Source organism: Panthera onca, chromosome E1 (genome assembly GCF_046562875.1).
Source record: "Panthera onca isolate mPanOnc1 chromosome E1, mPanOnc1 haplotype 2, whole genome shotgun sequence".
Lineage (NCBI taxonomy): Eukaryota > Metazoa > Chordata > Mammalia > Carnivora > Felidae > Panthera > Panthera onca.
The window spans coordinates 4,146,796-4,173,569 of record NC_138352.1 but is presented as its reverse complement, the minus strand read 5'-3'; the positions used below and the strand labels follow the sequence as shown (position 1 = coordinate 4,173,569).

General features: G+C 49.9%; 2 long non-coding RNA genes across 6 annotated transcripts; one reads left to right on the top strand and one right to left on the bottom strand.

The window, feature by feature from the left end:
• Nucleotides 1-1,866: 1,866 nt before the first annotated feature.
• LOC132687419 (uncharacterized) lies at nt 1,867-9,675 on the bottom strand. Of its 4 annotated transcripts, XR_009614102.3 has the most exons (4): nt 9,516-9,626; nt 4,261-4,350; nt 3,030-3,082; nt 1,867-2,701 (listed from the first exon to the last, which is right to left on the bottom strand). It is a non-coding gene; the product is annotated as an uncharacterized LOC132687419 (long non-coding RNA). The 4 variants fall into 4 exon arrangements; XR_009614101.3 differs by lacking the exon at nt 3,030-3,082 and having other exon boundaries at nt 1,867-2,561; nt 9,516-9,675; XR_009614100.3 differs by having other exon boundaries at nt 1,867-3,082.
• A 16-nt stretch (nt 9,676-9,691) lies between these two features.
• LOC132687420 (uncharacterized) lies at nt 9,692-25,894 on the top strand. 2 transcript variants are annotated; one of them, XR_009614105.2, is made up of 4 exons: nt 9,711-9,777; nt 10,563-10,730; nt 23,514-23,570; nt 24,519-25,894. It is a non-coding gene; the product is annotated as an uncharacterized LOC132687420 (long non-coding RNA). The 2 variants fall into 2 exon arrangements; XR_009614104.2 differs by lacking the exon at nt 23,514-23,570 and having other exon boundaries at nt 9,692-9,777.
• The last annotated feature ends 880 nt before the right edge of the window (nt 25,895-26,774 follow it).

Below are 26,774 nucleotides of genomic sequence, written 5' to 3'. Positions count from 1 at the left end.
GCGGCACCAGTCTTCAGAGAACGTGGGCGCCTCTGTTGGTGGTCTCAGGGGGCAAAGGCAAGTAGACCCGGGGTGACCACGCACGGGGGAGTCAGGCCTGTGCCCTACCTCTCCCGGCCTCCACCTCACCTGCATCTTCCTGGAGCCAAGATGACACGAGGGGGGCCAGGAGTGGCCCAGGACGGGTGGGGGAGGGCCGCGGAGGGAGGGCAACAAGGCCGTTCCTGCAAAGGGGACGTCCCTCCCCTCTGTGATGAGGAGGCCCTTCCTGAGGGGAGCCACCCCCAAAGTGATAAGGCCTCTCAGAAGGGGGGCCGGCCCCCCCCCCCCCCCCCCCCCGGTTACACTCTGCCTTTGAAGCCAACCCTTGAGCGCTGAGAGAGCTTCTTCGCGGGACGCCCCAGCCCCTTGGTGGGAAAGCCTTTGAAGTGTCTGGTGAGACTGGGCCTCTAAGGGGCCCGACTGTCCTGAGTCAGACACGTGTTGGGGGGGGGGGGCAGGGGAGGAGGGAGAGACTGACAGCTCCTTGTCTGATTGAACAGGAGCCCAAACAAGCAAAGGTTCAGAGAATACTCCGCAGGTCCTTGTCGCCGCCCAGCTCTGAACGCCCTGGCCACTGATCCCCAGGAGTTGCGGAGGCCGAGGCCTTGCAGCTTCTGTGGCAGGAGCCGGACCCCGAGAAGGCGGCCAGGCTGGGCCCGGCACCGAGCATCCTTCTCTCGTAGGAAAGAGAAAACCACCAGAAGGATCTCGACCTGCCGCTTGGAGGGTGGCCGGCAGCATGGGCCCCACTCCAGGCCCACGGAGCCAGGAATAACTAAGCGACAACCCCCTTGTCCCTCTCTGGGAAGAATAAAGGACCCGCCTCTGGAGTCCAACGGGCACGGGACACTTTCTATTTTACAAAATGCCTCCAGCCTCGTAACTGCTGGTGAGAATCAGAATATTACCAGTGTTGCCATGTTGGAGACGAAATCCATCTGGGCTGGTGGAGGGAGAGGTTTACAGAAGAGTGGACCAAAGCACGGGTGGGTGTGAGACTTAATAAAGTAGCATAGATGTGGGACTGGGACTCAGGCCTCCTGAAAGTGCCCCACTCCACTCACCACCTCCATGACCTCACCACCTCCTATGACCGTTTAGCAGTCTGGCCCGGCGGAAGGACGCCGGACGTGACAGAAGGTCGGGAGTCCTGAAGTGAATCCTAGTTCTGCCCATGCTTGGCTGTGTGCCCTTGGCCAGGTAGCTGAACCTCTCTGGGGGCCTCCAACCACACGATCTCTAAGAACACTTTCTGCTCTGAAATGGGGGTACCTCTTCCCTCCCCAGGATTCACCAGAGAACATTCTCTTCATATATTTGAAAAGGCGATGGGACTTTTCAGATGTTGCTGACATCCATCCATTCCATAAAACAGGGAATTATTTGATGAGGAATGGGGGCCTGACTCAGGTCTGCGTGTCACTGACAGGGAGGTAACCTGCACTAAATGCTCAGAGCGAGGTCAGGAGGAGGCCGGTCGTGGAAAGAGAGGAAGTTTCTCCGGTAACCATGGTTTCAGCGGATGCCCTCTGGCAGCTCATTACAAAATAAACATCACAGGTGCCCAGGGAAGCCTCCCCTAGCTCACCTCTCCCTTCTTCCTATTTCTGTGGCTTCTGCCTCCGTGACCCTTTTTTAAATTTAAATTGATGGACTTTCCTCTTTAGAGCAGTTTTAGTTAGGTTTAAGACAAAATTCAGTGGAAACTACAAATTCTCACCATACCCCACCCCTGCCCTGGAAATTTCCCCTATTATTAACCTCTTTTTTTTTTTTAAGTTTATTTATTTATTTTAAGAGAGAGAGAGAGCACAAATCGGGGAGAGGGAGGGAGAGAGAGAATCCCAAACAGGCTCTGTGCTGACAGTGCAGGGGCGCGATCTCACAAACCTTATGCTCATGACCTGAGCTGAAGTCAAGAGTCAGAAACTTAACTGGACTGAGCCACCCAGGCGCCCCTCGCCTGTTATTAAGCTGTAATTGACCTCTCGCCTTAGTGGCACATTTGTTGCAACTGACGAGCCAGTATGGATACACCACTATTAACTAAAGTCGATCTGAATTCACTCTCGGTGTTGTATTCTATGGGTTTGGACAAATGTAGAATGACATGTACCCATCATTACAGCACCACACAGGAGAGTGTCACTGCCCTAAAAGCCCTCTGTGTACCACCTATCCATCCGTCCCTCCCGCCCAAGCCCTGGCAACCCCCGATCTTTTTATTTCCTCTGTAGTTTTGCCTTTTCCAGATGATTCCAACTATAGGAATCATCCAGTATGCAGGCTTTTCAGACTGTCACTCAGCAATGTGCAGTTCAGTTTCCTCCATATCTTTTCAGAGTTTGCTGAGCTCCTTTCCTTGCAGGGCTGACCTGGCAGGCTTCTGATGGGGAGCAGAAGATCCTGATGGCGGCACCAGGACCTTCGCAGGAGCCCCACACCCCCAGAGCCCGGCAGCACCGTCTCGGAAGGGCTGTGCAGTCAGAGCCTGTCCATTCACTCAGCGTGCCCAGGAGCTAGGGACAGAGATGTAAGAAACAGGGGCCGGGTTCTTACGAAATCCCACCCAAAATGGGTGGAAGGAGCCACGGGAGAGCTGGGCTCCGGCCTCCTGGGATATGTGGCTTCCCTCCCTGCAGGAAACACGAGCCATCACCTGAAAAGGAGATACTGCGTGGTGACACGGTGACCCGTCTGCACCTGACTCCTCGCCCTGCCCAATTCCCCCCCAACCAGGCAAGGAAGGAGAATCTGGGAGGAGAACGTCCAACCCCCAGCCCATTTTAAGCCCGGCCAGGAAAGCCCGAAAGCCGCCTGGCTGTCTCCCGCCCCCATCCCTGGCAGAAGGTTTTCCAGAGGAACCAGACAGCCTCCTGAGCACCCCCAATATGCGCGGAGTTGCTGGATCTCATCTGTCTGCCTCCCTCCTGGGCCAAGACAAAAGCGTCACTCTGTGTCTGACACCAGGCCTGAATCGCTCTCACCCCTGCTGTCAGCCTCCTCCCTGGCTTTCTTCTTTGTTTGGTGTTATTTACCACTGCAAAATGAACAGAGTAACAAGCTTCTCACTCAGGGACGCCAGCCCACCTGAAGAATTTGAGCAAACTTTTGCAAAACTTGGCTGCAATCGAGGTCTTGCCTTCTGGATCTTGGTCAGCTCAGGGAAGGCTGGGGTTCCAAGAATTTCCGCATGACCAACCGGTGGCGGGTGGGAGGGGCGGGGAGGGGCTGGAGAAGAAACACAGGACGCGGACCATCCCCACAGAAGAAGAAGCCCTATAAACACCATCAGATATGCCTTCCGTAAAGGGTTTCATGGAGCTGTTTTTAACGTCTACATTTAACAATTCGAAGTACCCCGCGCCTGTGTATTTCAGGTATAATGTCTCAGAAGCAAAAACTTACAAAGGTCTCTGATGTTTCTCTTTCAGACTTTTTTTTTTTTTTCCCATGATACGAACTTTTTTTTTTTTTTTAAGGCCTGTGCTTTCCAGTGAGCTCTCCTCCGTCTCTTTTTCTTGCTGAAACTGCAGATGTACATTATGGTAGTGTGAAAAAAGCTAATTACACTGCAGAGGCTTGGCGGGAGGCAGGGAAGGCCCCGCCGAGAGCACAGGATGATTGATTTGCACTGTCACACAGCTCTGCTGGGTGTCATAACTTAGTGACAAATCAAGGATTACAGTGACCCAGAGTAACTCTCTCCCTTTGTTGTTGGGCAGACATCAAAGCCGCCAAGCATATTAGTGTTTTTAATAAGCAGTTAAGTCAGGAGTAGCTTACAGTTTAGAATTACTTTGTGTACAACCGGAGGTGTTGGGGCGGGGGAGAGCGTAGGAGAAAAAACAACCAAAAATCATTAGTCGGATAAAAAACCCGAATGAAATAAAACAAAAGAAAAGAAAATGAAATGGAACGGAGCCCATGTGGCAGGAGCGGGTTCTTTGTAGGGGCGGTTGGAGGTTTTGCATTATTTGTTCAAGCCACACAGAGGCCTGCTGGGGCAAGGCACGCCGTCTGGAAATTCGGTTTTCTGGGGGGAAAAGGGACTATACACGCTACAGTTCTGGGAGGGAGGGGTGGCGCGCTTCTTATAAGCAAATGGCTTTGTTTTAATCCGCGCAGAGGGAGGCTGGGAGGGTCACGTTGATGTGTTTGAGGACAAATATCCTGTTCCCTAACAATTAGTATCATAAAATGGTTGGGGCCACTCACCTTATCTCGAGTGTACACGTATCCCTGAGGACAGCTGCGGTCGATGCTGGTTTTTCTCAGGACCTTTACCTTCAGCAACGGAGCAGAGACCTGAAAATCAGAGCAAGGTAGGAAGCTACTATTCGTTCCTGCTATACGGTCATTATCACCCTGGTGATGCGAATGGTTTCCGAGGACGAGGACTGGCTCCTTGGAGGACACAGCTGGGGCCAGGGCCCCGATGACATAGGTTGGCCGTCACGCTCTGTGGGGTGACTTTCCCTGGCGACTTTCAGCAAGTGGAGCCCCCCAGACAGAGAGAATCTCTGCCCGAATCACACTTGAACTCCTGAGAAGCATGTATCGGCATCAGAGAGGGGGTGACCCAGCTTATGTGGTATGGGAGAAGAGCAAAGGCAGGTCTTGGCTGTGTGACCCTGGGCAAATCCATCAACGTCTCTGGGCCTCAGTTTCTTCATCCTGCATACCTGGAAATAATCCTTTCTTGCTTGCTCAGTGGGTTGTACAAATCTAATAAAACGAGGCTGATGAAAATATTTTACAGATTCCCAAGCACTCTGCGACTCGATCGGAAAATGGAAGCATGGAAAGAAGCCATCTTGTCACATGTACGCTTGGTTGACACGGGTGAAGGAAAGCTATGGCATCACCCACGTGGGCACCCCATGACAGATCTGCATCTTGAGACGCGCATCCACAGGGATGCACTTTGGCCTATGTTGTGTATAAAATCCACTGGGGTAAACAATGGCCTTGATTTTCATTTGTGTGTATGTACGAGTCTATGTATTCCCATTTGCATCCCAATGAACAGAAACAAGAAAAATCAAACCCACAGGAGTAGATTTAATTGCTATTATTATGAATAAAATGATGGAATAGGCAGGCTGCAGGTAGGAGGGTGAGAGTAAGAGAGGGAGGCCTCCCCACACAGGGAGGCCCCAGCAGGTGGCTGGCAGAGCAATACCCCTCAATATAGTCCCTATGGCTACGTATTAGCCAGGTGGGTTCCAAAGGGGGATTTTTGTCAGTTTGCTCAGGAGGCGAGATAAAGCCTTGAGAGACTGATGGTCCCTCAAGCAAGTTCATGCGGACTGAGCAGCGAGAGTGTCTCATCCCCCACTCAGAGACTGTTCCATTGGATAACTGGGCCCTCGCCCCTGGCTTTCACTCAGCACTTTGAAAAGTCCCATTGACAGGCTAGGATTCCCTGACTCTGTTTTTACATGTGTTTTTTATTTTTTAATATTTTTTAAAATTTACATCCAACTTAGCATATAGTGCAATAATGATCTCAGGAGTAGAATTCAGTGATTCATCCCCTGCATATAACACCCAGTGCTCAAGCCGGTCCTCTTTAGATTGCCGACCACCTCCCTCTCTTTTTTGCAATTAAGTGGGTCACGGTTTACTCTACTTAGGGCGTTCTATTCCATGGCAGCAGAAGTGCTGTGTATTAACAAATGCATCCTGCAGGGTAAGCTCCTTCTGTAGTTGCCCAAGTGCATCACGTTATGTTGCTTCTTACTTATCAGAATTGCAGAATTACTCTTCAAAAACTCACAGCTCCCTTCATAATGACTACAGAAGATACTTCTGAGCCCACCCAGCCCTGTATTCCTTTTCTCCAACCTTACAGAGAACTTTCTTCAAATGAAACCTCCCACGGGAAAGAGTTCTGTCTTGTCTAACAGGTCAGATCTGCTCATAGCACTCCGAGCCAGCAATTCCGCTCCTTGGTATCTCCCACACGTGCACCAGGAGACAGGGAGAGGAATGTTCTGTACAGCGCTGTTCCCAATAGTAAGAAAAGGAAAACTGCCTCAAAGTCCGGCAGCAGCGGAAGAGACAAACTGTGGTCATTTAATGTAAATAAACACTATTGATTGCCAAACACGAACTACGGCTGTGAGCGTGAACTTGAAAAGAAATCTCGAAACCAAAATGTGACGAAGAAAGGCAAATTCTACGGGGCGCAGCTGGGTAAGCATCCGACTCAATTTTGGCCCAGGTCATGATCTCACGGTTTGTGAGTTCAAGCCCCACTGATGGTGCAAAGCCTGCTTGTGATTCTCTCTCCCTCTCTCTCTGCCCCTTCAGTGCACGGACGCTCTCTCTCTCTCTCTCTCTCTCTCAAAATAAATCAGTAAACTTAAAAAAAGAAAAGAAATGCAAATTCTAGAAGACAACATGCATGTGACTTTGTTAATATAAAGTACAAAAAACAGGCAACAGTAAACAGTTCGTTGACTGAGCACACATACGTGAGTATTGAAACCGTGAAGGGGAGGAAGGAGACAATGGAGAAGGAAGGAGAGAGGGCAGGGAAGAAACGGGAATGCTCTCGTTCCTGGAGAGGTGGTTTCTCCCCAGCTCAACGGGGCTCAGGCTTGGTGTGTTGGACACGGGGGTAAAAGGCTGTGAGGGTGATCTAGGATCTTACGAGCTCCTTTATTGTTCAGATATGTGGTTAGTAGGTGCCAAGAGTTTGCTAACCACAGTGCTCCCTGAACTGGCATATTTTCTTCTACGGTCCTCTGGAGAAACCAAGGAAGACGAAGGTGGTTCACGCCAGGGATCTGTTAAAACAAAACAGCATCTAGAAGATGGTCTAGGGCTGGCAGAAGTTAGGGTGGCCTCCTCCACCTTCCAGATGGCCCACAAGCTACTCACAGATGCCCCGAGTGGGATGAGGGACTCGGGGCGAGGTGGGGCCGGGGGTGAGGGGTCTCAGTTCTGGTATAAGGAAGCAGGTGGGCGGGAATAATAGGCAACCGACGTTGGACAGTCCAACCCGGACGGTGGACACTCGAACACTCGAACATCAGTGTGTGAGCGTCCAGCGAGAGGAGAACACGCCAGGCGGCAGGGCGGCCCTCAGCACTGAATACTGTAGACGCCACAAAGTGGACCAAGAGAGAGGAGATGTATTCATTCCTATTATTCACCTTGAAAGTGACCTCCTCAGAGGGAGATAGGGAGTGACCACTCAGTCACTCCCTAGTGCGTCCCTCTATTTTAATTCTCTGCACAGCACCTCTAGGATCTGATGTTTTCCAGTTCTGTTTGTGCATCTGTTGACCGCTGGTCTCCCCCAGCCCGGTGCCTCATGGCCGTCCCTGCCGCCGGGACATAAATTTAGCTCCCTTCGCGTTGGAGGTAATCAGAGAAGCATCCTTCCCTCCTTGGAGATAACGTTCACATAGATATCAAACACTATAGCCTCATATAGATCTGTAAGAAATAACTTCTAAAAACCATCCAGTAAGGAACCCTAGGATGTCAGCAAGAGTAGTTGCCTCTTGGAAGGAGCGCTAAGAAACTGAGGGATAGGGAGAAAAAGGTAAACGTCTCACTGCGTATTTTTTGTCCTATTGGACCATTTAATCAAGCACATGTACGTCTTGTGTTAAAAGTTTGCTTTAGGGGCGCCTGGGTGGCTCAGTCAGTTAAGCGTCCAACTCTTGGTTTCGGCTCAGGTCGTGATCTCATGGGCTGTGAGTTTGAGCCCTGAGTCAGGCTCTGCACTGGCAGCCTGGAGCTTCCTTGGGATTCCTTCTCTCTCTCCCTCTCCTGCCCTTCCCCTGCTTGTGCACTGCACCCCCCCCAACCCAAATAAATAAATAAACTTAAAAAAATTAAATTTTTTTTCTCTCCCTGCACTTCCCTCAAAAATAAATAAATAAATAAATAAATGTTTATTTTATTTTTGTTTATTTTTATTAAAAAAAATTTTTTTTTGACATTTATTTATTTTTGAGACAGAGAGAGACAAAGCATGAATGAGGGAGGGTCAGAGAGAGGGAGACACAGAATCTGAAACAGGCTCCAGGCTCTGAGCTGTCAGCACAGAGCCTGACGCGGGGCTCGAACTCACGGACCGCGAGATCATGACCTGAGCCGAAGTCGGCCGCTTAACCGACTGAGCCACCCAGGCGCCCCTATAAATGTTTATTTTAATTAAAATCTCAACACCTCTCCCTCTGGCTCTCCCCATCTTAATTTCCCAGATTAGGCATTTCCGACTGCCTCATTTAAAACCCCTTGAGCCTGACTAATGACGTTTCAGGGTTCACCTCCAAATCTCTCCTGTACATTTGGAATTTAGACCCATTATGTGGCTGTTTTCTTGGCTTTCCTTTTAGCTTCCTTCACCTTCCTTTTCCCTGGGGAAGTCAGGAGACATTTCCAGAAGAACTTTGAGAAATGATCTACTAGTCCATACAGCACCAAAAGTGATGGCCAGATTTCTTTTTCTGAGCATGCGTTTGCTGGAATGTGGGGCTGGGCACAGAAGGGCGAGCAAAGCTTTCTTCTCTTACCTGCTACTGTCCTCCTGGGTTGGGCCTCTGTCCCCAGGCAACCCAGCACAAGCCTCCCCTGAGGGTGCCAGCACCCTCCCATCTGAACCGGGAAGAGTGTCCCTCTCACAGAAGGCACCAGGTAGAGGGGATTGTCCATCGACCATGCCAGTTGGCCAAGTTCCTCTCTCAGCTAAATCAGGAAGCTCATAAAAAGACTTTATCTCTGGGTCGCCCGTGCCTCCCCAGTTTCCACCCGCCTGGCGCCTGGGAAAGGACAACAAAGGGGTGTGGAGAACAATGACCTTCTGTGAGGCCGAGCCTGCACCAACAGAGTCATGGGAACCCTGGAGTCTCGGTCCCTCTCCTCCCTTGGCCTGGAGCCCAGGTGGCCAGGTGTCCTTCCTGGTAGACCAGGAGGCCCTGGTGGCCACGTGTGCTCCCCGGGTGGTGGCCTTGCCCATGTCCCTTCTTGAGTGTTACAGCTCTTCAAAAAGAGCCTGACAGGTGGCCTAGTTTTCTGCTGTGATTTCTTAGAATACTCCTGGTGTCACCAACTCTAGGATACACCATTTTGTTTCTTACCACCCTTCTCTAGACTGGGCCGAAGACCAATGTCACATCCTGCCCCTCACGTTTGCCATTCTTCCCAGAGCCCCCCACAGGGGTTGCACACTGACCGCAGAGGCCGCTTCCCTACGGTTAGGAGGTGGCTCTGTCCCCCCCACCCTGCCTGGGCCTCACAGCTGCCTGTAAAACACCAGGACATCCGGGCATCTGGTTCATAACAGCCTGTGCTCCCGGGCCCTTGGGGCAGGTACAGTGACCTGAAGGCACTCCCTGCCCCCTGCCCCCACCTCAACCTGCAGACTCAGCGCCGCTGAATACCTTCACATTCTTTGCTTTTAAATTTTACATTTTCCCATCTGCCGTCTCATGACTTTTGCCACTAACCCGAGAAGAACGTAGATGCGTATTTTTATTTCTCCTTTAGGGACAAATGAAGTGAGGTGCAGGCTTGTCCAAGGTCATTACCAGTCACTGGCTGACAGAGCACGTGGAACTCCTGACTCCTCTCTCCAGGGTTTCTCCATCCTGTTGCTTGTTCAGAAACACTTCCGGTGCTTGGGCCTATTGTACTTCCCACTTCCGGTCACGGACTGTGAGAGCCGAAAGGGGCTTCCGGTGTGGTCGTGTCCCACCCCCCACAAGGAAAGTAAGCCCAGGAGGGGGGCGGGGGGGAGGAACTTCCCAAGGTCATACGGGGAGGGAGCAGCAAAGCTGTCTGGTCCCAGGCCCGCTGGTGCTGGGGATCCAAAACCCTTTCTCCCCATTTCTCTCCTTCCCTCCGCCCTGCCAGGGTGACCAGGCGATCCTTGGTGTCTGTGTGGCCTTTGCAGCCGTGGCCGTGTTCTGAGGAGGGACAGGGGGGTCCTCATGGACCGGAGGGGCGGGTCTGGGAAAGAGGGTGAGCTGGGACAGGAGGTAAAGGAGAAGGGCGAACATACCAGGCTCCGATGACTGACGTGGGACCTCGGGAACACCCCTGGTCATTTGTGCGGGTTGTGGGGCCGGCTCGGGAGACCTAATCCAATGAGAGAAGTCAAAAGGTGTTGGTGCTGCAGCACCACCACGATTAAGAGAAGCAGAACGCTGTCACCTGGGCCTGATGGCCACACGGTTCCGCGACAGCTCCTCCCGTCATCAGGAGTGACTGGTGGACCTTGTGGTACATCGTGCTTGATCTGTGTCCTCTCTGCTCAGTCTAGGCAGAGTGGCCAGAGCTTCGGGGTTAGAAGGGGCTTGAAAAAACCCCTATTCAGAAAGAAACCAGTATGTTGTGTCCTGGAGCTCTACCTGTGGCTCCTTCCTTTTCCAGCTTCTGATGTTAGGTCACACCAAGTAGCCACAAGGGCCGTATGCTCATCGGCCCTGGCGCAGGTAAGCTCTGCAGAGGCTGCAGCGAAGAATGAACTGCTCACTGATCTTCTCTGGTTCTAGAGCAAGATCTGGGAGGCACCCCACACCGGGGGGCAGCGAGCCAGGAGCACCGCTCGGCCGGGACGGCTGGGCTGCGGGGCTGAGAGAACCCGGGGCAGAGCGAGCTGCCAGCCGCTGGTCGGCAGATTGTGGCAGTGTGGGCCTGGCATTTCCGGAGCCCCTTTGATGGTGAGTGTGAAGTTGACATCCCCCCAATTTCCAGTGGCTGTTCCCCAAAGCCACCCCAGTTAGCACAGTGCTGAGTTGACACAAATATTGTTTTGCCAAGAGGCTTCTTTCCTACCCTGCAGCCTTTCCTTCCACCAGAGTGATGCCCTCAAGTTCCTTCCATATGGACAATTGGGAAGGGGATAATAAGCAGTGAAGTCTTTTTCCCTGCAGAGGGGGGAAAGCCAACAACCGATGCGTTAAGCAGACAAAAAAAAAAAACCCCGAAGAATGGAATGGAATGCCTATCTACTAACAATGCCCATCTTTGGTCGGTGGGACCAAGTCTGATTTTTTTCTCATCTGGTCTTCATTTCCAAATGTACTATAATATATATATATATATATATATATATATATATATATATAGTCACTGTATGCTAAAAATAAATATGTACTAAAAATTTTAGAGCCACTACGCTCTCAGAAGCAGCGGGCTTCGTGCAGGGAGTCCCTGGAGGGGATCCTTCCCCGACAGAGGGCGGGTTCCTACACTGTCCCCAGGGCAGGCCACCCCCGCTCTGGGGCTCCTCCATGGCTTCCTTAAAGAGCTTCCCATTCTCTCCCGTCCCTGTAGAGTCAGGCTCTTATGGGAAAAGCCAAATCCCATTATCTCCCAACTCAGCTAAATGGTGAGAAAACAGACTGGTCCAGGCACCCTGCTCTCGTTTGAAGCCTGAGCAAGCGCGTCAGCATGTCTCTGGCTCCCGGTCTCCCCCTCCCCTTGCTGCTCGCCGGGTATAAAATACCCGCAGCCTAAAAATAAATCTCTCTTGAGACCGCTCAGGTGCAGCTCGGGGCTTTCACCTCCAGTGCCTCGCTCCAGCTCTGATCTGGGTGTCTTTAACACATTACAAAGCTTCAGCTACTTTAAACACAGAGCCACCGTATGGCCCAGCAATTCCACTCCTAGGGATAGACCTAAGAGAATTGAAAACATACGTTCGCATAAAACCTCGTACATAAATGTTTACAGCATCTTTATTCATAAGAGCCAAAAGGTGGAAACAACCTCAGCATCCACCGACTGGTGAGTGAATGGACAAGGCCTGACTCATCGACCACGGTGGAATATTATTCGGCAATAAAAAGGAGCAGAGCGCTAGCAGGAGCCACTGGCCTGCGTGAACTTTGAAACCGTGATGCTAAGTGAAAAGACCGTATCCCATGCGAGTCCATTCACACGAAATGTTGAGAACAGGGAACTCTGTGGAGACGGAAAATAGATTCGTGGTTGCCAGGGGCTGAGCGCCGGAGCGGGGCTCAGGGGGCCGATAGCTCAAGGGCACGAGGTTGCTTTTGGGGGTGATGAAAATGCTCTCAGGTTGTGGTGACGGTCATGCAACTCGGTGGGGCACACAGAAAATACCGAATCGCACCCTTTACACGAGCGCATTGTATGGTGTGGGAACTTTGTCTCAGTAAAGCGGCTCTTGAAAGGCTTTGGCTGGGTTACCATCCGTCAGTCACACGCACGCACGCACCCGCTCATGTTCACACTCACGTGCAGATCGTGTAGCAGCTCCGAGCTGGGGGCAAGGCAGGAATTTCAAGGGTGAACAAGGCGCGAGGCAGCCAGGCCCGCAGCCCACACGGAGGGCAAACATCCGGCTCGGGAGGCCAGGAGGCCAGAGAGGTGTGCCAGGAAGGGGGGAGTGGCGCCCGAGCACTCCGTCCACCTCTAGTAATGACCTCTAAGTCAGGTGCAGGGGGAATGGGGTGGGGGAGGAGCACACACTCGAAGGAAACCAGACTTTGCCATACGGAGCTGGAGTCTCTCTTCTTTTAAGAAAACCACTCTGGAGAGAGCCAAAGCATTAGAGACTGTTAAAAACTGAGAACAAACTGAGGGTTGATGGGGGGTGGGAGGGAGGGGAGGGTGGGTGATGGGTATTGAGGAGGGCACCTTTTGGGATGAGCACTGGGTGTTGTATGGAAACCAATTTGAGAGTAAATTTCATATATTAAAAAATTAAAAAAAATAAAAATAAAAAAAAAAAAAAGAAAACCACTCTGTTCCCTCAAGCTGCCTGGCCCTGCTCTTGCCCCCCGTCCCTCGACCGGCTCCACCCCTTGGCAGCCGGCTCTGAGGGCACGCGCCATGCCCTGGTTCTCTTGGGTGCCCTTCTTTCTGCCCGGATTGCTGGCCACAGAAAGGGGGTGAAACCCTCTGACCACCTGAAGAGAGTTCTGTCAGCGAGGGTTTGCTTCATGGATTTTGAGCCCCGTGCTTTGAGACACTTGAATCTTTGAACGAACCTGTAAACCAGGGACGGGAAGTCCTTAGCACCAGCCAGAGGCTGGTCTTGAGACTCCCTATTTTCCATCAGAGAAAAAGCGGGGCAAGGAGGGCTGAATGTGTCACTCCCGCACACGAAGCCACCTTTGCATGAAGGTAGCTGCAACGGGGCAGAAAAGGCCAAGGGTTAGAATGAAGGCGAAACCGCTCACCATGTTCATTTTTTTTTTTTTTAATTTGTTGAATGTTTATTTAAATTTGAGGAGAGAGACAGAGCAGGGGTGGGGGAGGGGCAGAGAAAGAGAGGGAGACACAGAATCTGAAGCAGGCTCCAGGCTCCGGGCTGTCAGCACAGAGCCTGATGCGGAGCTCGAACTCACGAGCCAAGAGACCATGACCTGAGCTGAAGTCGGATGCTTAACCGACTGAGCCATCCAGGCACCCCTGCTTACCATATTCTTTATTGATATTAACTCATTTGAGCCTCCTGATATCCCACGAGCCTCAGTTTGTTCATCTGTATAATGGAAGCTGGACCCCAACTTAAAAGCTCTCTGAACAAGTGTAAGTTTCCAGAAACTTACTACATCATAAATATCGGTTCCTATCATCCCTCCATTCTTTCGTATGATATTTTAGATACTGTGAGCACCCTCTTATTTGACCCTGGCTGAAAAGTATTGTTATTCCCGTTTTATTTTATTTTATTTTTGTTTATTTTTTTTTTTAACTGGAGATTTAATCTCTGCAGTCTTTTTTTTTTTTTTTTTTTTTTACGTTTATTTATTTTTGAGACAGAGAGAGACAGAGCATGAACGGGGGAGGGTCAGAGAGAGAGGGAGACACAGAATCCGAAACAGGCTCCAGGCTCTGAGCGGTCAGGACAGACCCCGACGCGGGGCTCGAACTCACGGACTGCGAGATCATGACCTGAGCTGAAGTCAGACGCTGAACCGACGGAGCCACCCAGGCGCCCTAGTTATTCCCCTTTTAAAGGGATACTGAAAGGAGCACCTGGGTGACTCAGTCGATTAAGCGTCCAACTCGGGTCATGATCTCACGGTTTTTGAGTTTGAGCCCCGTGTCGGGCTCTGTGCTGACAGCTCAGAGCCTGGAGCCTGCTTCGGATTCTGTGTCTTTCTCTCTGTCTGCCCCTCTCCCACTCATGCTCTGTCTCTTTCTCTCTCTCAAAAATAAATACACATTTTAAAAAAATAAAGGGATACTGAAGAAACTGAGGTCAGGTCACCTGCCCACAACTGTTTGGTAAATCGAAGAATCATGGGACGAGAACCTCTTCACCTGCATCTCTCCCAGGACCAGGGGTCTCAACGTCTAGTTGCATTGGAACAAAGTGGGCACTTGTCAAAATCAAAGAGGTGTAGGATCTGGGGTACCAGACCCATGGAATCAAATTTTCCAGGGTGGGGCCCAGCCATATGCACTTGTAAGTTTCCTCCGGGTGATTCCGGTCCACACCAGAGTCCTTGAGTCTCTCTACTAAATCAAGCAGATCTTGGAAAGAGAAAACCTAGAAGAAAAGAAAAACGTAGCCAGAAAAAAATCTAGAGAATAAAGGAACTTTAAAAATGGGATCTGCCTGTATCTTACAATGATAGCTAACTTCATGGAGTGTTTACTTGGTGCGGGGAGATTGCTGTACATGTACACGATCATACTCTACATGAATGTGTTTGAACCCTTGAGCCACCCTCTGAGGTAGCTACTTTTACTATCCCCATTTGACAGAGGAGAGAGTTTAAATTATTGACCCAAAGTCACCCAGCTAAGAAAGAGAGCCAGGAGAGGATCTTCACTGCCTTATAGACCTGTAGAGAGGCAAGTGTTTTCCTGTAGAGAGGAAGATAGGCCGGGAGAGTGAGAGCAGAGGTGCCACAGAAAGCTAATATGGAACAAGGCTAGGTTGAGGTCCCCAATCTACGTCCTCCCAGGGCGTGCTGGCATCATCCCGGAAACCTGACTGGGGGCTTGGCAAGTTTAGGCTGAGCTTTGGACACCTGTCGGAAATGGTGTGTGGGTGGCGAAGCGGCCATCCCTGCCACCTTGAGAGGGCACCTCCCACTGGGCGTAATGGGTTGAAAGGCCACTCCCCTACCCCCAAAAGACATGTCCATGTCTCAATCCCTGGAACTTGTGAGTGTGACCTTATTTGGAAAAAGGGTCTTTGTAGATGCAGTTAAGTTAAGGATCTTGATCTGGATTATCCAGGCGGGCCCTAAATCCAGCCACAAGTGTCCTCGTAGGAAGAGGAGACCCAGACACGAGGGCAGGTCACGTAAAGACGTAGGCAGAGTTGGGAGCAAGCAGCCACAAGTTAAGAGACGCTGATAGTTACCAGAAGCTGGAAGGCACAACATAAGGAATCTCCCCCTAGAGCTTTGGAAGGGAGCTGGGCCCTGCCAACACCTTGATGTTGGATTTTCAGCCTCCAGAACTATGAGAGAATGAATTTCTCTGGGTTTAAGCCTCTTGGTTTGTGGTAACTTGCTATGGCCACACTAGGAAATTATACGTTAGGGAAAGGACAATCAATTTAATGGACATTGCCCTCATGTCTCCTCAGCATTCCTTTTTCTTTGATCCCGCTTCCAAATCGTCCCTTCCTTGAGAGACGTGCTCACCAACCTCCTGCCGCGTGCTTCTGGTGGCCCATCCTGGCCCCAGACAGAGGGAGGGGCCTGTCATCTAGGACTGGCCAATCAGAGAGCCCCAACTCCTGTGTGGCAGTGATTGGTCCGGGGGTGACTCATGACTCAAGCCTGCCCAATCAGAGCCCTTCCCTGATTTTTGGATTACTAAGCAGGCAAAGGTCATACTTCCTTTTCTGTTGGGGTTGTGAAATTGGTGCGCGAACAAGCCAAGCCACCGGGGGTACCTGTACCTGCCGTGTGGAGAAAGCCCAGGCATGGTAGGTAGGTAGGAATGAGGCTAAAATGTAAAAGGAAATAGAAGCAAGAAGCCAAGTTCAAGAGTGAGAGAACGCCGGTAGTGTGCAAATTTCTGGATGCTGTCGAACCTAGAGCCAGTTCCACCATTCCTATGGTTTGCGACACGAAACTTAATGATTCTGCCCAGGCTGGCTGGAGCTGGGTTCTGGCCTTGCTACCGACAGAGCTCACACTAATACAACAAGTTGAGAGCGACTGCCATTTCCCCCAGGCAGAGCAGAGGCATCTGGGAACAAACTTGACTGCACTGCCTACATGTCGTCCTTTTTGAGGGAGGTTTGAGGACAAGATCAAGGGCTGGCAGTGTTACGTGTTGAAGAAAAGAGAAAGAAACATGCTTGAGAAAACAGGTCTCCTCGATTTCCATGGCATCGGTCAGAATGTCCAAGAGACTCAGTGGAAACCATTTCCCAAGCAGAAGAATGTTCGTTCCTGTTTGGCAGATCCCGGAGAAGAGAAGAAAAACAAAAGATGCAGACAGGGAGCCAAGCTGGGGTGGGCACGGAGGCCCCGACCCCCTTTCATAGCCACACGAAGCCACCTATCCATCCAAACACTGGCCCCGGGGATCACAATGACATCTGAAACTTCTTTCAGGCATTTCCTTCCCTTTCAGGTCTCTTTGGGTTCCTCAGCCCAGATGTTGCTAATTTTCCATCTTTTCAAAGCTCTCCGTCGCATTTAAAGTCAGAATGCTTCCTATTCATCGCTTCTGAATTTGAGGGGGAGGAAATCACAGAGGTCAGCAGGCCTTTTAATATAGAAAGTAAATGAGCAAAGCTGTGCGCGAACGTGTGAGTGCGCGCGGGCACACACATAGCTTGTTATTTCCTGCCTTAATCCACTTTTCAGCTCCACTGTGCAAGATCACAGGACAGACTCGGGCAGTACCTCTAAGAAAGGTTCCTCACATCTCCCCCAGGAAAGAAGCTTCTTCCCAAAAGTTGCCTTTTGAAGTTCACTGGGTCTGCGCTGCAGCCCTCAACCAAGCTAATTACTGGTCAGCGAGTGGCCACTTTGAACTGGTCACACACCAGAGGCCCTCTGAGGATCTTGTTTGCTGGGTGACTCTTTTCACATGATGCCTCTTCTGTTTACATGTGGCAAACGGCTCCTTCTCTCTCACTTGAGGCAGAGTAGAGAGGAGGCCCTTCCAATGAAAGCGGCCTCGCGAAGAAGTGGAGGAAAGCTGGGGCCTACGCTCTTCTGACAAACTTGAACTTCTGACAAACTTGAGAGGGCTCGTGGAGAAACTAAATTTGGTTGCTGCTATCCATTTAAAGGAAACACTGATTTAGAGAAGGGAGAGCACGAGGAATGAGGGTGAGCCATTGATTTCCTTTCAGCTTAACCACTGAATTTCCAGTGTATTCTTGGTCACCTGCAGAGTTCCCAGTAGAGTCTACATACGGACCCCGCTCCAAACAGGTAGCTTTGAGCGGGTGCTAGAACACAAAGGTAGGAGGGGTCCTCCATTTTCCTTTTTTTTTTTTTTTTAAGTAATAGAGAAAAAGAGGAAACAATAAAGACCAAAACAGGTGATGGGCTCATCCCCGAGGTAACAAATTCCCCATACACGTGACTTGAATTTCTGAACCAAAAATGGAGGTAAGTGGTCTTATGACAAGGAGTATAGATGGACACAATGGGGGAGAATGGCTTCAATTTGTCCCAGAAATTATAGGGTGGTGGTTCTCAGTGGAGGGAAATTTTTAAAATTTTTTTAATGTTTATTTATTTTTGAGAGAGAGAGAGAGAGAGAACGCGTGCATGAGAGGGTAAGGGGCAGAGAGAGTGAGGAACAGAGGATCGGAAGCGGGCTCTGCAATGACAGCACAGAGCCCTGTGTGGGCCTCAAACTCACGAACCATGAGATCATGACCTGAGCCGAAGTCGGACCCTCAACCGATTGAGCCACCCTGGCGCCCTGGCAATTTTGAATTTTATCTATTGGCTAAAGGCCAGGGATACTGCTAAATATCCTACGATACACAGACCAGGCCCCCCCCCCCCCCCCACACACACAAAGAATTATTCAGTAGGGGCATCAGCAGTATCCCTGTTGAGAAACCTTGGCAATGACCAGTCGCCCGGCCCTACCTGACCGCCATGGCGTAGGGATGTGCAGTCGTCCCAAGAGCCCAGAAGAGGAGAACCAAAGGCGTGCGTGCGCTAGAAGTCCCACAGCAAGTTAGCTGTGAGAAGCTGGGCTGGGTTCGAGTGGGCACTATAAGGAGCCAGAACTGAAATTTTGGAAGAGCAGATCTCAGGAGATAATGAATGAGGCCGGTCCAAAAAGACAAAGTGTGGCGGGCGTGCAGAAGGAGGCAGAGATCGGGGGGCCTCGAGAGCCACAGAAAGAAGGTGTCTCGGTCCTGGGCAGCTTCCTGCTCCCCAAGGGGCCCCGCTGTGCTGGGTTTTCACGAGAAGCCCGGGTCAGAGCGCCAAAGCCCTGCTCTGAGCCGGCGTGAATGGATCCCTGTTTCTCAATACCAGAAGAACTTTGACTCATGCCTGCCAGTTGTATTTCTTGAATACGTAATTCCCCGTCAAGGTTGTGGAAGGAAGCTGTGCTCTCAAACGTGGAGCCGCCCCAAAGATGACAGGTCTGGAGCGAGCTTTGCAGAAGAGCCCAACTTTCCACCAGCCCTGGCCTAACACAGCCCGTGACGCAGGGGCCATTCACGTATCTTAAAGGCTCAGAAAGACCCCCTGCGCATGCGCACGTCACCCAGGGATGCTGCCACGAGGGTGCTGAGCTGCTTTGGTGTAACGGGCCCTTCTCAGAATACGGCCTTCAAGTGATTTAAATGCTTCTAAACGAAGAAGGCAAAAATACAAAGGATTACAATGACAAGCAATCGCAATGGAACACGGTTCTCAGAATATTTTACCATTGAGACATAGCGCTCTGTGTCCTTGTTAATTAGCACATCAAGAAACTCCAGGGGCGCCTGGGTGGCTCAGGCGGTTAAGCGTCTGACTTGGCCTCAGGTCATGACCTCGCGGTTCGTGAGTTCGAGCCCCACGTGGGGCTCTGTGCTGACAGCTCCGAGCCTGGAGCCTGCTTCGGATGCTGTGTCTTCCTCTCTGTCTCTGCCCCTCCCTTGCTCGTGCTCTCTCTCTCTCTCTCTCTTAAATATAAACGTTAAAAAAAAACCAAAAAAACTCCCGTGCCTGGTTGATTACTTACCTGCCATGCTCATTGGACCCTTTGCGTTTTATGCCCTCTTGGTGGTCCACGGGCCACAGATTGAGAATCTCTGACCACAAGGTCCCAAACAGAAGCCAAACGGGTTTTCGGAGCAGGAAAACAGCTCGTGAAGAGGAAGCAGAAATATTTTCTTATTCTAAAGCTAAGCCATGAACAATGATATATCCCCAAGGCAAATTAGCTCATCAGCTTAGTTCTTCTCACCCTGCGGCACTCGGAAAAAAAGGTAAGACGAGGTAAGCTTTGAGGGAGAACTCGAAGTCTAGAGGAAACTGAAGCAGGAAAACAAGGCTTGGCCCATTGGAGGGCAACAGCATTGCCAGACGGAGGAGGGAGCTGTCCTCGGGAGCAGGGATGCATCAGAAATGCTGCGGGACCAACGCGGGGAGAGGTGTCCACTTGAGGGAAAGGCCTGAAATGGTCACCAGGGATCAAGCTGAGGACTCGAGAAGAGAAGAAATGGGGGTCAAGGTGGATGGAATTCAATTCATGGAACAAAACTTGTGGGGGGGGGGGGTGCAGAAGTCCATAGGCAAATACCTCTGTTACTGAAATCCAAGTCCTGTTCTTTCGGTAGCTGAAGGTGGCTGAGAAAGGTTGTATGTGTTTGGAGAAGAAACAAAATTGTCTGAACACGCCGCAGCAGACAAAGCAACAGATGAGGAATTAGAAAGCCTGAGCTCTAGTTTCTAATTTGCCTCCCTAATCAGAGAGGGCCACCCAAGCCAAGTTATTCTATTCTTCGGGGTCTCAGTGCTCCGATCTACAAAATGAGAGTGTTGAGCAAAATCTCATCGGCAAACGTTTCACAGTATCGAGACCAGCCAGAGATACTCACGTCATCGCGGTGATGCTCAATTTTGGCTGCCCACTGAAATCTCCTGCGTCCTATCCCCAGGGTTCTGATTTAATTGGTCTGATATGGTCCGAGCATTCAGATTTTGTAAAAAGCTCCCCAAATGATTCTAACAGCCAGCCAGGGTGGAGAACCACTGTTCTAGCATAGTTTCTCAGATGGAGAGGTGGGGTAGAGGACCGAGATCAGACACCTGGATAGGGAAAGGACGATCAAGTTCAGTAGGACCCAGGAACTGGGCACATCAAGGCATGAGAGGGCTCAGGGAAGGCAGTGGACATGGGGTAAGGGGGGGGGGGGGCAGAGAATGGGGTAGTCTGGCCTGGAGTGTGAAGACAATTGTGTCTTACTAGCGGGGTAAACCTGGGCCAGTCACTTCCCCTTTCTGAACCTCGGTTTTCTCATCTGTAAAATGGGTGTGTGTATAAAGGAAAGCAAACCCAAACCAACATGTATTGAACAATACTCTTTATGTGTCAGGCCCTATACCAGATTCTATACATTTCGTATCCAATTTCCTTCTCACATCTTACTTGAGAGATGAGGAAACCTGTTTGAAAAGCTACCTGACCCCCTCTTCCATACCTCACTGAGTTACTGCAGGGCCACAGTGAACTCATGTGTCTGAAACAAGGTTGCCTGCTTTAGCAAAAAAACACAGGATGCCCAATGAACTTTGCATTTCAGAAAAACAACAGACGCTTTTGTTAGTGTAAGCATGTCCCAAATATCGTTTTGACCGACACTCTGAATTTGAAACGATTTTATCAACCGTGAAGCCTGATACACAGGTAGTGTTGTCTTGGGTCGTTTGGTTCGCTATTGATAATAGGTTTTTCTGGATTAGGGATATTAACCCTCTGACATGTGTCCTAAATATTTTTCCTATTTGTGCTTTATTTTTTACTTTGTTTATGGGGTTTGTTGTGCAGAAGTTTTTAATTTTTATGTTGTCACATGTTCCAATCTTTTTCTTTATTGTTTATAGCATTTTTGCCATGCCTAGAAGTTTCCGTCCAAAAATCATACACATTTTCACCCTTGCTTTCTCCTAGTACTTTTATGGTTTTAGTTTTTACATTTAAAGCATCTGGAATTTGTTTGGCAGAATGATGGCATTTTTTTTTTTTTTTTTTCCAAATGGCTAGCCAGTTGTCCCCATAGCATTCAATAAATTATCTTTTCCCCATTTTCTTGAAAATGCCCTTTATCATATACTGAATTCTGAGATTTACATGTGTATATTTCTGGGACCTCCAATTTGTTCTTTTCATTGTACGACAGCATTTAAATCACTATAATTTCAGAACATGATTTATTACTTGAAAGACTATTTACCTTCTTGTTTTCCCTTTTAAAGAATTTCCTGGTTATTTTTACCTTTCTGTTTTCCTGATGAATTTTAGAATTATTCTACCCAAAACTCTAGTTGAGCTTTTAATTAGGGTTGGGTTAAGTTTTCAAAATAATTTAGGGAGCAAAGTTTGCTTATCACTATTGTATCTGTTTATCCAAGACCAAAGGATGCCTCTCCATTTGTCATCCTCTAAATTTATGATTATCAGTAAAGCTAAGTACTTTCTTCATGTAAGTGCTGAACAGTTCTTATTAAATTTGTTCCTGGCGTTTAAAAAAATGTTTTTATTTATTTATTTTTAATGTTTATTTTTGAGAGGGAGAGAGAGAGAGCATGAGCAGGGGAGGGGCAGAGAGAGAGGGAGACACAGAATTCAAAGCGGGCTCCGGGCTCTGAGCTGTTAGCACAGAGCCCGATATGGAGCTCAAACTCAGGAGCTGTGAGATCATGACCTGAGCGAAAGTTGGCTGCTTAACTGACTCAGCCACCCAAGCGCACCCCCCCCCCCCACAAATGTTTTTAAATGTTTATTTATTTTTGAGTAAATGAGACAGTGTGTGCACAGGGGAAGGGCAGAGAGAGAGAGAGAGAGAGAGAGAGAGAATCTGAAGCAGGCTCCAGGCTCTGAGCTGTTAGCACAGAGCCTGACGTGGGGCTCTAACTGAAGAACCAACCATGAGATCATGACCTGAGCTGAAGTTGGACGCTTAACCTACTGAGCCACCCAGGCGCCTCCTCTCCCCCAACCCCATTCCATTCATTTTCGCTGTATTTTCTATTTGGTTATTGTTTGGACATGTATGAGGTATTTTATTAAAAGGGGCCCCTGGCTGGCTCAGTTCCTAAAGCATGGGACTCATGATCTCAGGGTTGTGAGTTCAAGCCCCATGTTGGGTGTGGAGATCACTTAAAAAGTAAAATCTTAAAAAAAAAAAAAAAAAAAAAAAAAAAAGAAAAGAAAAGAAAAGAAAGAAAAAAAAAAAGGAAGAAGGCAGGAGTAGAAGAGACAAAGACAAATTGGTCAGTGTCATAGTTTTCCCTGAGTCTCTTCCAGAGAAGGTTCAGTTCATCGTGGTGATGTCCCTAAAGGAAAACTCATAGGTTCAGGGACACGAGTTCCCAGACTGCGAGGACAGAAGACCCAGATGCAATTCTCCCCCACCCTTCTAATCAACCGTTTGTCAGGTAATGTGAGACGGGGAGCAAAAGGACCTCATCCCTCTCTTCGGGAACATCCTTCATCTTGGCCCGGGAGAACCCAGGCATCCCATTGGCTCTCGGGGCAAGCCCCGCCCCTTCCGGCAAGGCCTTCTCTTCCGGTGAAGGGCCTCCACTGCCTGCCCGGCAAGACGCTCCTTCCCTTCTCCTCCCTGGGAGTCCCTCACGAGACTCTGCTCCTCTGAAGTGAGTCTGGCGTCTCCCTGACGCACGCGTTTGCTTCAAGATTTACATTTTCGATTTCCTTGCCTGTTTTTCGACCGCATACATGAAAGAGAATCGCAAATGCCCAGAAAACTCAAAGGCCTCCTTAGACACCTGCAGCTCCACCGAGCGAACGGGCTCCAATGTGCGCCCAGAGGAGGATGAAGACACGAGGTGGGATAACCTGCAACTTTTCTGGCCGAAGTATTCCGGACTTTATTTCCTCTCCGTGCTGGAGTAGCGTCCAGCTCGCAGGGCCATCCGGAAGGCCGTCAGGCACAGCCTCTTGCCTTCCTCGCGCTGAGCGGCATGGGGAGCCCACTCGGGTCTCACCCACGTGGAGAGAAGGTTGGGGAAGGAGGGGCAGGGGCAGGAGCCGTGCCCAGAGTCTGGCCGGTGTCGGGCACTAGACGGTCCATGCCCCACCCACCACCCACCCCTCCCACCCCCACCCCCCCCCACCCCCCCCCCCCCCACCTCCGGGCCCTCTTGTCTGACCCTTCCTCTGTTCCACCGGCCTGTTCCCTTTCGCTAGAACCTACGGGATGTCCCCCCCACCCACCCCTTCTCTGCATTGGGACTAGCTGCCAGCTTTCGAAAAATAGCGCACATTTAAGCGTTAATTTCCAAAGAAAAGCAAACCCTGTGCTGTCATTTCCTTTTTTTTCTTTTTTCTTTTTTCCCCAGATGGGAGAACGCATGTGCAAGGAATCTCAGGGCCAGCCCTAAAATAGGATGTGGAAGGTGAGGGCACTTGATGATCACAAGTAGGCCAGGGCTTCCGGGCCCACTAGAAGGCAACTTGCCTGGGGGATAGGTGAAGTCCGGGGCTTCCGGGCTGGATGATGTTTGTCTGTGGACCACTGGGGACTAAAAGGCATAGGCTCGTGTCAGCTGACTGCACACTGCTCTATGGTTTCTTCTTTAGCCACTGATTTTTTTTTTTTTTAACGTTTATTTATTTTTGAGACAGAGACAGAGCATGAACAGGGGAGGGTCAGAGAGAGGGAGACACGGAATCCGAAACAGGCTCCAGGCTCTGAGCAGTCAGCACAGAGCCCGACACGGGGCTCGAACTCACGGACCGCGGGATCGTGACCTGAGCCGAAGTCGGCCGCTTAACCGACTGAGCCACCCAGGCGCCCCAAGCCCCTCATTTTCAAACCACCCCAACCCAGAATAATAGGAGAGTGGCACTGTGAGCTTTCAAGTTCACATTGCTTTGCCTAACAAGACCCACAGCTGTTCCCACCGCCACTCCTACCCCTTGTCGCTGGAGGTGGAAAACCCCATCCCTTAGAACAGTTTCCTCCCGGGGCACCTGGGTGGCTCGGTCGGTTAGGTGTTCACCTTCGGTCAGGTCATGATCCCGTAGTTCACGAGTTTGAGGCCCCAGGGTCAGGTTCTCTGCTGACAGTTTAGAGCCTGGAGCTTGCCTTGGATTCTGTCTCTCTCCCTCTCCCCTACTCATGATCTTTCTCTCTTTTTCTCTCCAAAATAAATAAACGTTTTAAAAAAAATAACAACTTTCTCCTCTCAGATGCCCCACCTTCTTTTATTCAGAGAAGTCTGAACTACACTAAATCAATTTTTTTCCATGTCTTCCAACTTTCGAGTACGAGAGAGTGGGCCACGTTATGATTCCCCCAGAGCTTAAATGACACACTTCTATTTTTTGCTTTTTATTTCAAGGGAGGACCCTATTTGGCCATCTTCATCCTCTGGGCAGGGACAGAAAAAAAGATCCTCCTCTCCAATTCTTTTCCCTGTTGGATACGGTCTTCCCGAACGTGCCGCAGGATGTATATGACAGAAATATCTTCCCAAGAATGGAATTCAAGCTCTGACTCCCATACTCTTAGAGGCTACTGGCTTGGCTGTAATCCTCCTTGAACAGGGCTTCAGGAGACAGTTAGCAAGAGCCTGGGTCTGTCTGATTGTGTGAGAGTTGGGGTGCGTGGTTTGCGCTATAACAAGATCTCACCAGTACAGTAAGTTTGGAAACAGGAAGGTTAAAGAGAAGGGAATTCTGGACAAGGACTCCGCTCTCCTCCCTAAGACAATTCACAGTGATCTTTCATTTTGGCCCACTTACACACCGTTCATGGATCCCAATTTAGCTCAAACTTCTTACCCTTCAACCCAGCCTCTAAAAATAAGAACATCTGGGAATACCAAGGCAGGGTGGTAGGGAGAACAATTTCATGGGCTCTCTCCCTCTCCCGACCTCGTAACTTTTATTGCTTTACAGTTCATTGTCTCACTCTTTCCCCCACCGCCCACCACCATCCTTTTGTTCACACAGGAACTGTGGGAAACTCCACCGGGGGCGGGGGGGGGGGGGTGTGATTCACGATCTTTTGGAACGACTGCTGAGCAATGAGAGTCTCAATGAAATACCCGGCTGGGAATATCAACTCCCCCTTTAATATTCTCTTCTTCTGGTTCAATATGGAGTAATTTCAAGGCTCACCACAGCTAGGGCTTGAAGTCTTTCTTTGATTGCTGCTGCCTGTCTATTGTGCATTCCCTGGAACCATCTGGAGATGAGAGCCAGGTAGCAACAATGCAGCATGTCTCTGGGACCAAATGATAATTGGAAAATCCCAGTAAGTCCATTCCCTCTGGCCCTTAGTTCACATATGGCCAGCACATTAGAGACCTTGTCCAAAAGACCAGTTTGGGACATAGAGTGGGGGTGATTTCTGTCATTAACTCAGACTATCTTCCCTCAAATAATCGAGCAATCAGGGCTCGGTGTGCCTTGGCTCCATTGCAGGTTTGGCCATGTCACTGGTTTTAACCCAGCCTGATGTCCCTTCTAGAATGGTCCATACTCAAGGAGATAAAGTAGCTGTCTTTATGAGTGATTGCTTCCAGACTCAACGAAGAGAAACTCATGTGTTTGAAATGCCCGCCATCCTTCTCCATTTCACCATAAAGTAGCCAATTTAATTTTGCACAATACTGTTTGATAACAACCATGTGTGTGTCTTCTGTATTTATATGCTCAGGAAAGGACCTACTTGGTCAGTGTGAGATAATTTCACAAGAAAAATGGAACCAGATGTGACTCCTTTTTATTTGGCTCTTCAAACCCAAGCAACCTAATTCCCAGGGTCAGTCGTTACTCGGGTTTTCAGTTACCTTGCAGAAGGGGATCCTTTTTCCCTACGGTGTTTTCTTTTCCAAGGCACCTGACACGCAGGAGTGGGCAAAAGATTTCAGAGAGCTGGTCCTCAGCCTAGAACTTTGCAACATTTGCAGGTTAGTGATTCAGTGGGAGAGAAGTTTCTTCTTTTGGAATAGAACATGTCTGTCCGGTAGTAGGCTTATCCATTTCAATTAAACTATTCTTCTAACGACTCAGTATATACAAGCAGTGTGGGCCTGAAATCCAAGGTCACATAGTGCTAGGATGACTCATTCAAAACTCCAAAGCACAGGAGTTGGGCAGAACTGACATCAGAGAAGGGCAGACTTTTCTCTTTTTTCATCTTCTTTCCTTTTCCTTTTATTCCCATCTCGGTACTGGTCAGCCTATCACGTACACTGGTACAATTTGTACACGAGACAAAGGTGCTCAGCCAGAGGAGTGCATGGGGGCTGAAATCCAGCCCATGCTATGCTTGCTAAGCTATGTATCCCAGCATGGGGCATAGCTACCTGCAAGAAGAGACACCTCTCTCCCCCATCCCCCAAGAGGGCTTATTGGTCACCAAGTTGGCACCCTTGGGGCTGCATCTGTCCGGAAGGAGTGCATTTTTCTAAGAGACTGTATGTGCTATGGTGCCCTTGTGTGCTAGCGATAGCCTGAAAGATGAATACGCAAACACCAGAATGTGTCATCTACTCCTACCTGCCTCACACGAGTGCTTTTCAATAGGCCACATTCCTGCATCCTGCCCCGTCCATGGGAGACAGTGTAAGTCACCAGGAGAGGCTTTA